This window comes from Taudactylus pleione, unplaced genomic scaffold (genome assembly GCF_031769625.1).
Source record: "Taudactylus pleione unplaced genomic scaffold, aTauple2 ptg000207l, whole genome shotgun sequence".
Lineage (NCBI taxonomy): Eukaryota > Metazoa > Chordata > Amphibia > Anura > Myobatrachidae > Taudactylus > Taudactylus pleione.
The window spans coordinates 2,039,166-2,058,313 of record NW_028284609.1 but is presented as its reverse complement, the minus strand read 5'-3'; the positions used below and the strand labels follow the sequence as shown (position 1 = coordinate 2,058,313).

The 19,148-nt window shown below is 39.2% G+C and overlaps 1 protein-coding gene across 3 annotated transcripts in view; it reads right to left on the bottom strand.

Moving 5' to 3' along the window:
- The window catches only part of SYT1 (synaptotagmin 1), a 783,192-nt gene that overhangs the window by 748,234 nt on the left and 15,810 nt on the right, over positions 1 to 19,148 (bottom strand). The gene's annotated exons all lie outside the window — the stretch shown is intronic.

The following is a 19,148-nucleotide window of genomic DNA, read 5'->3' as shown; positions in this document are numbered from 1 at the left end:
CTAGTTCGTGCACGCACACTGCGATGCATACGCATGCGCAGCATGCAACAATCAGCCGATTGCGCGCGTTTTAGTAACTGTGTTCCTTGCTGAATCAGGCCCAATATGTCAAGTTTAAGTTAAATTCATTTTTTTTTCTGTCAAACATGGTTGTGGCCATTTCATTATGTATGTTCTACATTTATCTGAAAACATTACTTGGTCATTTACAGAGGAGACAGCCATTTTGAGAGTTGAATTAATATTCATTTAAAAATAGCCTGTCTATTCACTAAGCACTAGTTACATCACTAGGAAACTTTTGTAGAATAATAGGCTACTGTACATTAAAATGGAACCTCTCCATGGTATGTGGCAAGGGCCATGTACATAAGATCTATCACCTACAATAAGAAAGTGATGGCTTTGTTATAGAATTGTAAATAGGACATAAAGCTGAGGCTGCCTCAAAGTTGGTCTCTGCTGGGCAATTTCAAAAATAGCAAGAACTGTGTCAGCAGAGGAGTACTGTGGCACCTGGAGAAAATGCATGTCATAGCGTCCCCACACTCCCTATACTGAACTGTGCCAGTGGGGTAAGGCCAGCCTGTGGGGGAATATTGAAGGGAAGAGAAAACAGCAAACAGTGGCAGTATCACGCTGAGATGACACTATGAAAATGAAGACATTGGCCAGTGTATAAAGAAGCATGGCAAAATGTGGGTATAGTTTATACATTTACAAGATAGACAGGAAAAGGAATCAGAAATTAGAAATGTAAAGGACAAGAGAAACCATTAGGAAAAATGGGTAATCCTCATGGTAGAAAACTATAGAATAGTTTTATTTTGCCTTCACAATGGAGATTACTAAATTAAAAAAGCAAAGAAAGCTTATCAGGTTCCCAGTATACTGTATACATATACCAAGTATAAATGCAGTTTAGTGAAATTCTACTGGCAGATCTATCAATTGCCCAAACAAATGAACACACGCACTGCAGGTTTTTCAACACTGAAAACCCCACGTGCATTTTTTTTAAGTTGGACACTGTGGGTATCAAGAGCGCACATACCTGCGGTAATCCAAAATTGGTCATGAGGGCAGCGCGATTTTTTGCGGCCAGTTGAATATGCCCCTATAAATGTAAGTAAGAGAGACGCAGATAGAGTAATAGAGAAAGGCTAAGGTGTTTACATTAGATTTAAATCTTTTTTCCAATAATAATTTTAAAGCTCTTTTAATGATTACAATCAGTTTTTCACATGTAGAATTAATAAAAGCCATGTTTCAAATAACAAAAGAAATGCTGAAATGGCTTTGCCTACGCACAATGTACGCACAATGTACCCAGACATTCCTGCAGTGCCAGAAGAGCTATGATTACCTTATTATTACAAAGCTAGAACTGCAGAACCTTTAGTGCATTTAGCGTAGGCAAGCTTTAGGATGCACAGAATAATTTCACTCCTATACACCACTGCAAGAGCTGTCTTCTTTGTGAGTATAATGTAAGCTGCTTAGCTCACATTCATATTATTTAACGGCTAATGACAGAAACTTTTTGATGTCAAACTTTAAAAAAGTCATGGGTTTGATTAAACTCATTAGAATAAAGAAATAAATGTTTTCTCATCATGTCAATTAAAATCATCTAGATCAATTTTGATTAGAGATGAGAGGTTTGGTTCTAAATTAGAGCAAGTTTGGATATATCTTTTTGGCTATCCAAAACACATGAGAGTCGGATAGCCAATAAGATGCCTTTTTTGAAATCCGAACTTAACTGAGTAAAACCGAACAGCTCACCTCTAGTTTTGATGGAAGCACGATAATAATATAAACCATGTACAGTGTTCTAACTAAAGATTACCTACAAATCTTCTCTATTCTTTTCTCTGCATGTAAGCACTGCAGCCCAAACATTAATTTATTCTCTGTATGATTGTAAAATTATGTTCTTTTCAATCTCATATCCACATGCATGTCCTCATTTTTTCACACAGTGACTTTTTAGTTCTTCTCCTTTTTAGCAAACGCCAGGTCAGCTTCTTCTTTAGTAAAATGTCTAATAATTGGCACTTTATAATAACTACCTGGTTTTTGTGATTTAATATATTATTTAAAAATAGAGCTATCTATTTATAAACAAAGCTGAAAAGGGGTATAAAAAAATAAGCTTTTCACTGTATATTTCTTGTCAGTTTCCATCATATTTGTATATTTTGTCATGCTGCAACAAACCTTGCAGTACAGATCTTACCGGCTAGGAGAAAAGGAGCCTGTAGTGGCATCTTTGTGCATTTGCAAAAGATTACATTATAATTTCCTTTATCTCGGAGCATGCGTTGGATCAGCGCACGTGCAGAACGTGTGTCGAAGGAGCTGGCAGCGCATAGCACTGTGGTAGAAAGCTGGAAGAGAATTGTCACTATGTTTTTCTCCACTGCTGGTAGACATAATGCCATCCAGAGATGGCATAATGTGTTTGAGACATAGTTGCCGACTTTCTGGCTGCTCCTTCCGGGAGGGAGCAACCAGATCGGCAGGGCAGACGGGGGCTTGTCCGAAAAAGGGGGCGTGTCTGGACGGGTGCCTGACGTTTGTAGGCGTCACGGGGGCGGGGTCACGCGAGCGCATCATTTTGGCCCCACCCCCGCTACACAATGCCTATAATACAGGTATTATAAGGCAGGGGGCGGGGCCAAAATGATGCGAATCGCGTCACTGGTTGCCCTCCCAGCGGGGGTTAGGAGTCAATTGCGGGGGATGTCGGGGGGATCGGCAGCCGCCGGGAGGCTTGCCTGCATTTCCGGGGGGGCGGGAGCTGGACCCGATTATCGGGAGGCTCCTGCCCAAATCGGTAGGGTAGGCAACCCTGGTTTGAGAGCTTCTCTCATCTTTCTAAATATTGTTTGTGAGCAGCACCCATTGAAACCTAAGGGGTTGCAGGAATGTGCACAGGAGTGAATATAGAGAAACAGTATTTTGAGCTTTCCCTAGCTAAAATGCTGGAGAAAAGCCCTTTTTTTTATAGTTTACTAAGTAGACCACATGATCTTCTTTAGTCTAAAGTAATCTATGCCGGCACATATATTTATCTTAAAGCATCTCCTTTATTTTGCTCATCTTAAAACAGTCTCCTTAGTTCTATGTGTCCTATCTCTCATGCCACCCTCTCTGTTTTCTTCTACCCAATGGAATTCCACCATTGTGAATCTTAACAATCTATCACCTTCTGTTTTCAATTCTAAACTAGAATTCTGCATGTGTTATTTGTTGTGAAAATGTATATAGGTTTTAACCACAAAGATATACCATTTACACTTGGGGTCAAATAAAATGCAAATACCCATCAGTTATAAAAGCTTCCTTAAAAGCGACAAAAGGAAATACCACAAAATTGAATTGACCAGAATACTGTCCCTCTAGATAACTGTATTCTTACTATCACATTTTCCATTATTATTAGTAAAAGTTGGCTGGTTTATTGATGAAACAGCATTAAGAGGACATTTAGGCTACCAAGTACCTTTAAAATTTGGAGTAGAAGTTTATAAGCAATTTGTAAAACTGATGCCTAAATGCTTGCATATTCACAGCATAGCACCTTTTATTTTTATACACAATAACAAAAAGCTTGGTCTGGTTTTGGAACGTGTGCTGTCACAGCCTGGAGCTCAAGCATCACAGTATGTTCCAATTAAGACTGCTGTGTTGCTTGTATCCCATGTATGAAACTTTACTCAATCACAGTGTGTACATAGAACACATTTTATTTTAGCTGTATCTCATATATTGTGACTCTCCATGATAAGGAGAAAAATAGATTAAATAAGAATAACCTAAACATGTTAATGTTTGATATTATATTTTATTTTGAGCAGAACCTTCATTACTTTCTGTTGTACTGTCTTAATATATGTTACATGTATAATTATGTGAATGCACTATTAAACTGCGTACAATGTTTGTCACATGTAAAGTTGTACATATTGAGACAATATTTAAACAAATTGGTTATTTTTTGATAGGATAATATGAAAGAAACAATCCGCACAGATCAAAACTTAATAATTGGTATATCGTCCTATCCCTATCAAATTCAATATGGAATATTACTCCAATGCCACTAGGGAGGTGTACCCAGGAATAATTAACATATGGAAAGAAGTATTCCTGTATTGGGGCACTCACGGACTCAGAATAACTCACTAAATGTCAAAAAATCAAATTATTAATGTCCCATTATTCACAATAAATAAAGATTAAAATGTAACTTTTAATGTCTCCTCTAAAAATAAAATATTATAGCGAAATATTGTTCATATTCTTTTTAAATATTTTTAATTACAATAAAATAATTCTTGTGTTACTATTAATATAATGTCCGGTTATATCAATGTAATAGTTTTCTCATAACATTGTATATTCTATATATCTGAAACCAGTAGGACAAGGACAACCAGTACATATTTATTAAAAGTGAATATATATCCTATATTTCAGGATCTGATGTTATGTCACTGCTACCAGGTGTTTATAAAATGTCACAGCCCTGGTAACTGGAATTCACAATTTTAGAGCGTCATTCACTCACTCTCAATATCTTGAGTTACTTTTTTGAGTCCATTTTTATAGATGAATATAATCATTACTCCATATGAAACATGAAAATAGGGATAATAGGGTCCGTAGATTGGGACCAATAGGCAGGCCCGCTGAGAGCTGCAGCGGGCCTGGGTAATAGGGGGCGTGGCCTAATCACGGGAGGTGTGGCCATGCCCCCTGCCCGAAAAAAAAAGAGATATGCAGCGCCGCGAAGCGGCACTGCGCGCTGGGGAGGGGGGCGCTCTGAGCCCCCTCAGCCCGGCGCAAAGCCAGGGGGGCGCAATCAGTGTGATCGCTCCCCCCACAGGCTTAGGAGACTGCTGTGGCTGCTGCTCAGCAGCCACGAGCAGTCTCCACTGCAGCTCAGCACACGCTGTGTGCTGGGCTGCTGTGAGGGAGGCGGAGCGGCGCCGGGCCCGGGTCCGGGCCCCCGCCGGGCCCCTCAGGAAGCCCGGGCTCGAGTAATCTATACCCGCTCCCCCCCCCTCTCGGCGCCCCTGCCAATAGGGCTATTATTATTTATTACAGACACAGCATGATATTTACATTTTTGTTTTTATGACTTATAATAACACTAGGTGTTTAAGGAATTAACATTGAGTCCATTAGAGGGAGGAAATGCTGGTGAAATTTACACACACGGATTTGTACGTTAAGAGTGCTTTTAATATAATCAATTAGAATCAATAAATGATTGATCTACTTACTAACAACTAGTTAGTTTTGTCCATACCTACAGTGTTATCCCAGATATTACACATGGGATTCATAGTGATTCCTAAAAAGGATAATAAACCTCACTGAATAAATAAATTACTGATAATAATGTACATGTGGGATATTAACTCCTGATATTACCTAGACAATTCGGGTTCAATGTAACATATCACATATGGGATCTGCCGTGATTCCTAATAATAAGTAATCCATCAGATATTATACATACAGGTTTCATCCTATTTACTATGTATAGGATTCGCAGTAATTCCTAAAGGGATAATATAATAAACCTGACTGTTGATTTATTAATGTGGATATGTATGTGAGATTTAACTCATGATAATTTTGGTTCTATTAAATACATTATTTATGGGATCTATCGTGAACCTGATAGCACTTTTTATGGGTGGGTTATTAACCACAGAATATTCCTGATATTACCTAGACAACTCGGGTTCAGTGCAACATATCACATATGAGATCTGCCGTGATTCCTGATAATAAGTAATCCAACAGATATTGTTTCACCCTATGAAATATGTATGGGATTCGCAGCAATTCCTAAAGGGATGACATAAATAAACCTGGCTGTCAATTTATTAATGAGGATATGTATGTGAGATTTAACTCATGAATGAGTGAACCCAATGGCATTTTATATGTGGGTTATTAACCACAGATTAGAATCGTGTACATTATGATCTATCTATGACAATTGGAGATATGGAAAATATGGGATTAATTTAAACCCTAAGTGCTCTGGACATTTTTATGTAATAAATCATGTTCATTAAGGGAAATTATTGAGTAACTCAAGATATTGAGAGTGAGTGAATGACGCTCTAAAATTGTGAATTCCAGTTACCAGGGCTGTGACATTTTATAAACACCTGGTAGCAGTGACATAACATCAGATCCTGAAATATAGGATAAATATTCTCTTTTAATAAATACGTGCTGGTTGTCCTTGTTCTGCAGACACCTAACAGTTTCAGATACTGTATATAGAATATACAATGTTATGAGAAAACTATTACATTGATATAACTGGACATTATATTAATAGTAACACAAGAATTGTTTTAATGTAATTAATAAATATATAAAAAGAATATAAACAATATTTCGCTATAATATTTTATTTTTAGAGAAGACATTAAATGTTACATTTTAATCTTTATTTATTGTGCATAATGGGACACTAATAATTTGATTTTTTGACATTTAGTGAGTTATTCTGAGTCCGTGAGTGCCCCAATACAGGAATACTTCTTCTATCTTCTTTCCATATTTTTTGATAGGTGCTGCTTAGATGTTCACACATTTCTAAAGAGAAAAGCAGGTACAGTACTGTACATTACAAAAACAACATGGAAATTAGATCACGTCTAACTTTATCCCATCAGTAGTGTTCCTTATGTTTTATTAAAAAAAATCTTGTCTGCGCTGCAATAGCTGTTTCTCCACGCAGATCAATGATACATGTAAACATTTGTCTCCTCTCTGTTCTTCTGTCAAATAATCGAAGAAAAAGTGAATAAATAATACCCAAGTGCACACTTACTTATATAGGTATCTTACAGGCCTGTGCTAGAGCACTAGGCACCCCAGAGAAAGCCATTGTTCACTTAGCATGCTGCCAAAAGAGATGTGGTCATAGCATGACCAACTCCCTCACAATCACACACACACAAACACACACACTCATATCAATCCTTCCCAGTGTGATAATGTCATTATTTATACACATATACAAAGTCATTAATCAGTAGCAGCTCCTCCACACCGGCAAAGGATTTTTCAAGTACCCATAAACAAAGAGAAGGAGGGAGTGCTTATAGTGCACCACATCAGTAGGTCACTGATTTGAATTTCATGGCAAATTTGTGCCTATTTTATATTTGTATATATCAGCCTTATCTGAATTTATGGTCCTTCCAGCAATGCAACATTCACCTCAAATAAATAAGAAACCCAACAGTCAGGCACAATAAAAGACCCAAATGAATTACCCGCCCCTCCTGTGATCTAGCTCTCTTGGGATAATGGAAATTAAGTTTGGTTGTGCCAGGTCAATGTCATACCAGGTCAATATCATACCTAGTAGACAGTTCCTAGCACAGTATTTGAAATGACAGAAGCTGATTGGTTGCTTTGGGCAATTACTCAATTTTTATCTCCAAGGCTTGATACATCTAGCCCTTGGAGTAATCTGGGTATAATAGAAGCCATTTTACACAGTAACAGTGTGACTACACTGTGGATGGCTGCACCTGACTACCGGCCATTCTGATTGTGTTGATTAGGGGCCACCACATGAGTGTGTCACCTAAGGTAGTCCTTGGCCAGCCTTTTAGTTTCCCCTGGCAACCTCATGAAACCAGTTCATCCTGAGATCCTACCAGGTAGCTATAGGAGCCATCATATTCTTATCAGGGAGAAAATACGCAAAGTTTTAATACATTTTCCCTACATAGGATATTGAATTTAAACTGGTAACATATATCCCTGCACAACACCACACACATAAAAAAACTAAATCGAAGTAGCAGAAAATAATCTTTAAACATACAGTATAGTATACAATAAGCTGTAAAGCTATAACAATCACCAAAAGTACTAAATACATGCCTCACAGAAATGAATTAGCCAGTCTGCAATGTGATTTAATACTTAAACTAAAACACTGACAACTAGGGATGTATCCTCTTATCTATAACTGTTATTTCCACACCACCATTTTGAACACATTTATTATAGTCTCTGTGCTGCAAACACTAATATGCTCTGCACTGAAATCTCTGAACTTGATCTATAAAGGTTTCTCATGTGAACATTACATCAGCTGTAGTACTTTAAACAGCTTTTTATGCAGACTGAATGTAATCCAAGCAGTCAGATCAGATGGGGGAGCCAATGAAACAAATCACTACCACAAATAACAGGAATACTTTCTCAGTAAAATAAGGACACACTATCTAAAGCCCAGGGTCTTTGTCCTAGATCACACCAATTACTTTGAGTGATGTGACAAGATAACAATGTACAGTATATGCTCCTCTATCTGTCTGTACATTAGGTCCTATGTTACTTTGTGAGGGATCATATTATTCTTTTTCTCTGTACCATGATAAAATGGAACAGGCCAGATTTGTATTGACTAATGTTTTTTTCAAGATATTAGGGTACTTGCTTCCTGAAGAACTACAACAAGAAAATAGGGCTTAATAACAACAATTCTGGAAAATTAAGATGTACAAAACTCCCGATATTCTATTTCCAATAACTTGCTTGTACTCAGATGCAAAATTTACAAATGATGGTTTTAGTTACCAGAGATACATTGATTTGCCCGTCCGATGCAATTACAATTAGCCTGACCCAGTTATCTAAATTGTAATGTTTTTGAAGTAAGGATCACACTTCCCACCCATTAAACACATTTTAATAGTCTGCACCACCTAAAAAATGACATATTGTTTTTGCAGGGTGCTCTATAAAATCAGGCACATTTATGTGCATACAGATGTATCCTCATACACTATTACAGCAGACAAACAGCTTTTCTCAGCACACCAGCATCTGTGTGTCTCGGCTTGCACTAAGCATGCCTTTTGCGTCTTTTTCATCCAAAAATGTGTCTTAGTCACGATGTAATGTGACAAAACCGCTAATTGAGACTGCACTGATTAATGTAATATTCGACACTTGTATATCTGCATGCAATTGAGATTGAGGGCAAAATTTACTAAGCGGCGGGTTCTAAACCCCAGTGGTTTGGTGGCGGTTTGGCGGCGGTTTTGCTGTCCGCAGATTTACGAAGGCCAAAACTGCTGCAAAACTGCTTCAAAACCGCAGTGAAAACAAATTCTAGAATAGAATAGAACAGTGCTGTCTTTTAGAAACCGCCGTAAAACCGCCACCAAACCGCCGGGGTTTAGAACCCGCTGCTTAGTAAATTTTGCCCTGAATCTGTATATGAAGTGCTACGATACAGCAACTGCTGCTTTCTTCATGCCAAGTTCCGTTGTGCTTCATCTGTGACTTTGTACATATTTAAAACTAATTCCTTTGTGGTTAAAGTCACAGCCCGGCGTCTCTGGTACAGATTGAGTGGTGATTTTCTGCGTCTGCGGTGTAAATAAGGTGCAAATTTAAAGAAAAAGTTGTGTATTGAGGTTACGTGTGTGAGTACACATCTGTAATCTGCAATCTGCAAGGAATACTTCTTATAATATCTCTGATTGGTGTAAATACCTTTTTACAATCGCATCACATAGGGATTGCAGATTATGAAACAGCTACAATAAAATTGTATTTGTAGTGTAAAATTTTATGGAGTAAAGTTTATTTTAAAAAAAACAATGTAATGAGACAATTATCATTGTACATTGCACTAGAACATGGGCAGGAAAGAGATTGATGCAGACATGTTATACATATGTGTCCACATACATCTATCCTCCATGCACTACAGGTCACGTTACACATAACGCATGAGTGTCGTGTGACTCGGTAGAACCAATTGTCTCCATTGCACACGGAGCAACGTGCAACATTGTGATTATTCATGCAATTTATGGAGAAACAGTTGCCAGTCTATGAAATGGTTAGGATACATAGGGGTAAATTTACTAAGATGGGAGTTCTATTAAGAAGTGATGTTGCCCATAGCAACCAATCAGATTCCAGGTATTATCTTCTAGAAGGTGCTAGATAAATGAGAAGTAGAATCTGATTGGTTGCTATGGGCAACATCACTTCTCAAATAGAACTCCCATCTTAGTAAGTTTTCCCCATAGTATCTGCAGTTCTAAGCAGAACACATGATGCTATCTTTGATTCTCATCACACCCCAGATTTAAGGGATTTTACTGCCTTTTACTTTGTCTGTTTAACAAGTCCCTGTCACAGATTACATGAAAATTATTCCACCCTACCTTATTGTTTGAATATTTGATTATTGTAGGCTTATGTTTTTTTTGTCCAATAAGTGTTTTAAGAATTTTTTAAAGTTATATTTTAGGGAATTGGTGTGACCATTGGTGTGACCAGTGCACCATAACACTATCTCTATATTTTTCATCTACTGTCCAAATTGTTTAGTGCACAGGTACTCAAACTCGGTCCTCAGGACCCCAAACAATGCATGTTTTCCATGTCTTCTCACAGATTTACAAGTGCAATAATTAGCTCCACCTGTGGATCTTTTAAAATGTGTCAGTGAGTAATGAATAAACCTGTGACATGCAAAATGTGAACTGTTTGGGGACCTGAGGGCCGAGTTTGAGAACTACTGGTTTAGTGGGTAGCACCTCTTCATTATAGAATCGTAAATCAGATATATTATTTGAACTCATTCGGCAGTGTGCCCAGTGTCATATATAGATTTATATACATATATATATATATATATATATATATATATATATATGGGCTGATTGAACAGTAATGAGACTGATTTTTGTATTCAGAATCAGATGACTCCACAGGTTCTGAACATTTTTTCAAAGTAGTGTCCTTCACATTCAATAAATTCAACAACGATTCAAAGACGTGCAGTAGACTGTTTTGTGACATCACTTTTAGTGTTACAGCTGTGGCATTTTTCACTCATCATCTGTTGAGATCTTGTTTTTGCACAGTTGTTTCTTCAGGGTTGGGAATGCCCAGAAATCACAGGATGCTAAGTCCGGGCTGTATGGCGGGTGTTCCAGTGCTGTCCCATTCATTTCAGTCAGTGCTGCCAATGCATCAGCTGCAACATGTGGCCGGGCATTATCTTAGAGCAAAAACCACTGTTTCTTCAGCAAATGTGGTCTTTTCTTCCTCATGGCTCTACACAAATGGGTTTTCAGAACGTTTCCATAGTAGACACCATTAATTGTCTGTCCACGGGCAACCCAGTGCTGTAGGTACATACCGTGCGCATCAAAGAACAGCAGAAACATGACTTTACATGCTGAAGGAATCACACAGAACTTTTTGGGCAGAGGTGATTTGCGTGTTTTCATACACATTCAATGTCAGGAAATCAGGTTTCCTCTCTGACATTCGAAAGGTGTTCTTGCACGATTCCACTCGTCATCGCATCTGCTCTTCTGTGAGAGATCTGGGTACCCACCTGACACACACGCGATGCATTTTCAGTACCTTTCAAATTGTCACAATATGCTGAATTCGTTCGGATGTGGTGCCAAGTGAAGCCGAAAGTTTGCAGAGAGTTAACCTTCTGTCATTTTGCAACATCTGTGCAGCTTTGGCAATGTTGACATCTGTAACCGTGGTGGATGGTCTCCCAGAACTCACTTCCTCAGTTACCATCTTTGAAGTGCTTCCACTACCGAACTACTGCAGCATGGCTAATTGTTTCTCCACCGTATGCTTGACGTACCATTTCATGAGTTTCATTTCTGCTTTTTCCAAGTTTAACACAAAATTCAATCACATCTCTGACGTAATCTCACAGACGCATCTTCTTCATCCACCATGACAAAATGTATGAAGATCTTCCACTCACTTTGACCAAACACGGAAGACTATGGCATGGTCCCTGAGGAAAATCTTAAATATATATATATATATATATTTATATATATTTAAGATTTTCCTCAGGGACCATCACCAAAATGCAAACCACCACCATTTTTTAAATAGACAACAGACCACTTACCCATGTGAAGCGTGGCACCAATCCAGAGCGGGGAATGATGATGTAGTCTGACCGTGTCCCGGCCAGCGCATCACTCGCTGTGTGGTGTGCGCCTGGGTAACTATGGTAACAATAATCACAAACGTCTAAAATCAATATGGGCTAAGGCGAAAAACATTTGCTTGGTGTTATGTTTTTCTCCTTAGTCCATATTGATATTAAATGTTTGTGATTATTGTTATCATAGGTACCCAGGCGTACACCATGCGGCGAGTGGTATGTGCATGTGTTCAATATATTTATTTATTCAAAACATGTGACATCACAAATTAGACAGAAGTTGGCTGGTCTCATAAAAAAAGTTGACAGGTTGGCTGGTCTGATGAAAAGTTGGTTAGATGTGTGGAGAACCATTCTAGTTAGACAGACAAGTTGGACGGTTGGTCAATTGGATGGTTGGAGGAAAGTTGGTCTGATGTATGGCCTGCTCTAAACTCAAGTGACTTAACTATTCACACCCCAGGACTATTGGGATGTAGTTACCCAGGTCCGGCGCTAGGTGTCTCGGCACCCTGCGCCGTCCCTTGTTCCCCCCACCCCTTCCCTCACTGCGCCCTCCCCGTGCTTAGATTATTTACAGCAACCAATGGGGTGAGCAACCAATGGGGTGGAGAATGGGGTTTTCCTACTGCTGGACCCTGGTGCCCCTGTGCGACCGCACAGCCCTAACACACCTGGAGCCTGCCCTGTAGTTACCATCCCGATGGTTGGAATGCTGGCATCAACAATACCGGCGCCGGAATCTTGACAGCAGTGGGAATCCCGGTGCCAGAACACCGACCGCCGGCATCCCGCTGGTAAGTATTAGGGTCAGGGGGAGGGTTAGGTTTAGGATTAGGGGTTAGGCACTAGGGGAATGGTTAGGGTTAGGCTGCGGGGGAAAGGGTTACTGCTAAAGTGTAAAGTTTGCAGAGGAGCAGTGTTTGTACAGGTTGAGGGTCTGGGTTTAAATAGAGTGCCATTACTTGCAAGAAGGTGCATTGGTGCACATACTGTAGGTTTTTTATTTTACTGAAAAAAACAATATAAAATAGATATCATAGACTCCTCTGTGGTTGAGTTTTGTGACATACAAAGTCACATATTGCTTTCGACCTTAATACATGCCCTTTAATCCACTCCTGTGTCACAACAGTGTGTTATGCCATATACTGTTAATACTATTTACTGCAACTTACACCCACGCACACCCTCCTATCCCTAAAACACACTTACTCCATCATATCAGAGCACTAATCACAGACATGCACATAATTTTCAGTGCCATTACTCTTATCACATCCATTCCATTAACTCCACCCTTCCACATGCCCGCTCACACCTACCTCTGGTCACACATTAGCTATTTTCATCCGCCACTGTACAACTCTCACAGGACACACTCAACAGACAGTATTGGACTCAGTCACTGGTTGGAACACAATGTTGGGAGACTGGGCATCACTCCCACGGTGCTGAGCATCTGCGGCATCATGTCATAACATTGCTCGGCACTGTGGTAGTGACCGAGTGCTGTGGGAGCCTGCCATGCTCTGTGTTTTGCATGCACATTGCATACAGAGCAGGTATGCTCTAGAGCCTAGAATAAGTCTAGTCTAGAATCAGTGTCACATGACACATCACATTCATGATGCTGATGAGCCACCCTGCGCTGTATGCACTGTGCATTCCGGACACAAAGCCAGGAGGAATCAGGGGTGGGGGCATTGTGGGGGCATATTGGGGGGTACCAAATGAATGATGCCTCCCAGGTGCCAAATATGGTAGGCAAGCCACTGGCACTATGAACCCCATGTAATAAAATGTCCCAAACAAATATATTGGTCACAAATACATTAATATATGATGCAAATGTTTCAGCGCACAATACTGGGCAGTTTTATTTTAACAGTGTTTTGACCTAGGATTCGCTCATACACCCAACTCTATATTAGTACACATATTGAATGTAACCCCACCACCCTGCTTTATTTAGGTGACCTTTTTAAGAACTATATGTAGTTCACCATCTAGCTGGATTTACTCCTAACTCTCTATCAGGCTCTAAATTTACTTAGAGTATTTAATTTTATTTTTTATTAATATACTGCTAATCATTCTGATAACAGCAGTGTATATGGAGCCGTTTAGTGTTACTGTTGTAAAAGTTACATCAGTGCCTGTTCCAAATATAGATTCAATGTTGGCTATTTTAAACTTCTGCCATCACAGAACCAGAGAGTTCGGGTGCCAACAATATATATGCCTACTCTACATGAATGTCCAGGAGTCTCCTCAATTTTGGGCAGCTCTCCCAGGAGAGTACATCAGCCTCAAGGGAAGTGGGCATTCTAGGGGTTTGATGTACCAATTTGCAGTGAATCATGTCATTGTGGTCACATCCTTGTTTAAAAATGCCACAAATTGAAAGGACAGGGCAGCAATGATGCAAGTTTTGACAAAGCACCACCCACTCTGGAACCTCCAGAAAGCAAATTAAAAAAGTCGGTAAGTATGCACCCATCAATCATGTAATTAGTGGTTATGTATTCTTCGGAATTCCCAATTACTACAATACTTGACATGAAGAAAATGATCTCATAGCAATAGCTATCCAAAACATAATGACACCCTTGTGGAACAAGAAAGAGGTCATTTGTATAACATATATCAAAATAATTCCTGCCACAGAGGCCCTAATGTTACATCATTATAACAGCACACTGTATTGTATTTCAGGTGAGTACATGCTATAGCAAGAAAAAAAAAATTTCAAAATATAATGGAAAAAGAATCAAAAACAATATCAGTTTAAAAAAATAAGGTAAAATAATACCCACAGACATGTGTTACATATAGACATATACAGTACATTTTATTTTAGCCCGCAATAAACAAACATCCAATAATGTATACATGTTTGTTTTCTCTGTAAGGGCTCTATTAATCAATATTATTTTTACTTAAAAAAATTTAATAAAAGGGTGTTTTCACACCCATTTCACATTATTTAGTATCACATAAATGTATTAAAGGGCTTTTGGAGCAGTTTTCATGAAAAACTACTCCAATCCGTTCAATTCGCATATTTTTTGTATGACGATCGCAGTTCCCATGCTTGTATTGGGAAATGTGACCTGCTCAGATTTACAAAAATAAATTATGAAAAAATTACGAGGGGAAGCCCTGTGATAATAACGTCATCTCTTTTGTAGAGCCGGCAGTGCATGTTTTTATGAAAAATACAGTGAGAAGTGTGTGGACAGGATTCGCAGGGACAGAGGGTCTGATTCAGTCCTGCTCGCGAGCGCTGAGTGCTCGCAAGCGGGTCGATGTTGCCCAAGTGCGCATGCGCGAGACCCGAATAACGACGGCCAAGCCGTCGTTATGGGTCTCGCACCAAAGGGGGCGTGCTGTCGATGGTGATTGACAGCACGCCCCCTTTGGTGGGCGTGCCGGGGGCATGGCTGCCCAGACGGAGGCGTTCCCATGGGAACGCCTACCGTCTGGGGCCGGCCCCACTGACATCACTAGTGATGTCAGTGGGAGTGCTTTTGGCTCTAAAAGAGCCAAAAGCACTCCAGGGCTTGCGGCAGCGAGACCCTACCGCAAGGGTCTCATCGCAAGCCTGATGGTCCATCATTTTGGCCACTCGCTATAGCTGTGGGTGGTCACCCACAGCTATGCGAGCGGCCTGGAGGCCGCTCCAAAAAGGAGGAGGGGCGGCCCTGATTCAGAGCGAGCGCTCTGTCAGAGTGTCCGGCTCTGAATCAGGGCCAGAGCTTTATCGCAAGATTTGTCCCTGCAAGTGATTTTTGATACATTCCTGTGGTATTTCCTAAATTCGCAATGCAAAATTAGGTGAAAATATCACACTAAACTGCATTTGAAATGTGGATTGTACTAAGTAGTAGCCTAAATGTTATTTTTTTTTTTTATATTTTTCTTTATGTAATATCTAATTATTAAAGTGATATTTACTATAAAAAGCATTAATTAAATAATGAATAAACTATTAATTAACATGTATTTCCAGATAAACCAATGCAGCATGGAAATGCCAACATTGTCATTTTGGTTGTTCCCCTATAAAATTAGTGCTTCAGAGATGGATGCAGTGTCATGGTTTACATGTTTGAGCAATGTTTTGTGTTTTATCCTGATGTACCTTTCTTCATAGCAATGACTCATCAAGTATGCAGTTTATGTAGTTTATTTATTGTAAGTAATACTTGCATTAGTACAGGTAGATAAAGACATCATCTCCTCATGGCTGTTCTCCTTTCTCTTACTCCTTCTATCTCCCCACTTCCTGATCACATGTCCTTCTATGCTGCATGATCCTTAAAGATACACTACATCATCTTACTATTATATAACAATGCACATAAACTATCTATATAGATACTACATCTTCCCCTTCCTTTCATATCATTTTTTTTCAAATATAAAATTTACATTCAAACAAGTAGTGCATTTATAAAAGTAAACATATAACAATGTGTTAACGGTATCTGAGCATGAATATTAACCCAATATACATGAAACTGGAAAACCTTCTAGAATGGTTACAAGCCATAAATTAAGACTCATATCTGCTCAATAAACCAATGAAGAGGTTTAACGACTCTGCCTCTTTTCATCTGAATATGTGATCCTTCACTCAAAGAAACAGACTCCATGATGGGATCCCTTGATGCTGAGGATGGTAAAGGTACTGTGATGACATCCTCTTGACTTGGTCCATTAGAAGATAACGATGGAAATATTTTCTTGAAATGGGAAACATTCCTTGTCACTGTTTGATTGTCATTTCCTGCAACAATCATTGTTCCTTTCCTTTTCATTATAGTCAGTGGACTTGGGTGAAAAGCAGTCATGTCCTTGCGTACTACTTTTTGTTTCACCAGAACACGATCTCCTTCTTGTAAATCAGAAACACTAGCTCTCCTTTTCTGATCTGCATACTGTTTAGCTTTTTGTTTTTTAGCAGAGTCCGTCTTCCTAATCTGGTGATCTTTGGATGCAGGAATTAAATGAATATCCGGAAGTGTGGATCTGATCACTTTTCTTTGGAACATTAATGTCTGAGGAAGGACATTTGTTGTGGAGTGAGGCACTGATCGATATTGTCTGAGAAATTGATTTAAGGCTTGTTGAATTGGAATTCGGTATACTTTACAAATCTTTCTTTGCTTTCCAATATTACGCATAAAACGTTCAACAAGACCATTAGCTTGTGGCCACAGGGGAGTAATTTTTTGATGTCGAATTCCAAAATGTTTCATGAATTTGCTGAAATCAGCACCTTGAAATGGCGGACCATTATCTGTCTTTATTGTTCCTGGAATTCCATAGGTAGTGAAGATTTTATCCAATGCTGGTAAGACAGATGTGGCAGATGTTGAAGATATTATTTCAAGAACAGGATATCGTGAATATTCATCCACAGCTACTAGTATGTATTTACCATTGTATAATGGGCCATACATGTCAACATCAACATTTTCTCAGACATTGTCAGGTAGGTCAGTCATCCGTAATGGTTCACTGTTATTAGGTTGCATAGAAAGAAGGGTGCAAGTCACGCAGTTTCTGATTTCTGATTCAACATGTTGCTCCATGGAGGGAAACCATACCTTTTCATGTAAAAGTTGTTTGGTCTTTACAATTCCTAAATGACTGGCATGGGCAGTGTCAATTACTTGCTTTCTCAAAACAGCTGGAATGACAATTTTGTCACCTCTGAGAATGATTGAATCATCATGCACAATTAGTTCTTGACAATGTTTATGAAGTGCTCTAAAGTCTTGTTCCTCATCAGTTGAAAACAGAAACTGCCCCAACTGCCAATCATTGGAAATAATACAGTGTTTTACTGCTGACAATACTTTATCTGATGAAGAAGCCTCTTTGATGCTGTCACTTTGTTGATAATAAAGTTCACATACTCCTCCACTGAAGTAGACTGTGAGATGTCAGAAGGTAAAGGGTGTCTAGACATGTAATCTGAAGGATTATCAGCGCCAGCTCTATGAATGATGGAGAGATTGTATGGGTGTAAACGTAAGCCCCATCGCTGTATCCTAGCTGGTTGTGTTTCGATTTTGGATTTCCAAAAAGTGTCACCAGTGCTTGATTATCAGTCTGGATGGTAAAGTCAATGCCGTATAAATAGAGATGAAAGCGTTCACAACCCCAGACTACTGCAAGAGCTTCCTTTTCTGGCTGGGAGTAGCCTTGTTCCACCTCTGTCAAACTATGACTTGCAAATGCTACAATGTGATGATCCCCATGGGTATTCACCTGAGTCAAGATAGCTCCAAACCCCACAGGACTAGCATCCACAATAAGTTCTGTTTTCCAAGCAGTGTTGTAATATGACATTGTGACACTATCCTGCAGACATCGTTTTATGTCATCAAATGCTTGCAATTGAGAGGAAGTCCATAAGAATTTAGCATTTTTCTTTGTGAGTTCCCTAAGTGGGGCTGTCAAAGTGGCGTAATTTGGAATGAATTGGGAACAATAGTTAGTCATCCCAAGAAATTACTTTACTTCACCAGCATTGGTAGGTTTTGACATTTTTGTAATAGCCTGAACTTTTTGTGGATTAGGACTCACTCCATCTTCAGAGAAAATGTGACCAAAAAATTTGAGCTTCTGTTGAAGAAGCATTTATCTTTATTCACAGTTAAATTCCTGTCTTGAAGACACTTAAACACTTGACGCAGAGCCGCATCATGTTTCTGCGCGTTGCTCCAAAAAACAGAATATCATCACTGTAATTGATGGCATTTTCAACTGACTGTATGACTTGCTGGATAGAATTTTGAAATACCTCTGCTGTGGATATGATTCCAAATGACAGCCATTTGTATCTTCGTAGCCCAACATGAGTTGAGAATGTTGTTATTTGTCGCGACTCTTCATCAAGTTCCAGTTGATGATAACCATTATTTAAATCCAATTTCGAAAATAAACATGCACCTGTGAGTTGATGTATAATATCATCCATAGTAGGAGTAATATGGTGCTCTCTTTTAATGGCAACATTACATCGATGCATGTCAACACATATTCTCACTGCATTTGGTTGACCTGGTTTGGGCACAACCACAATAGGTGATACCCATGGTGTTGGGCC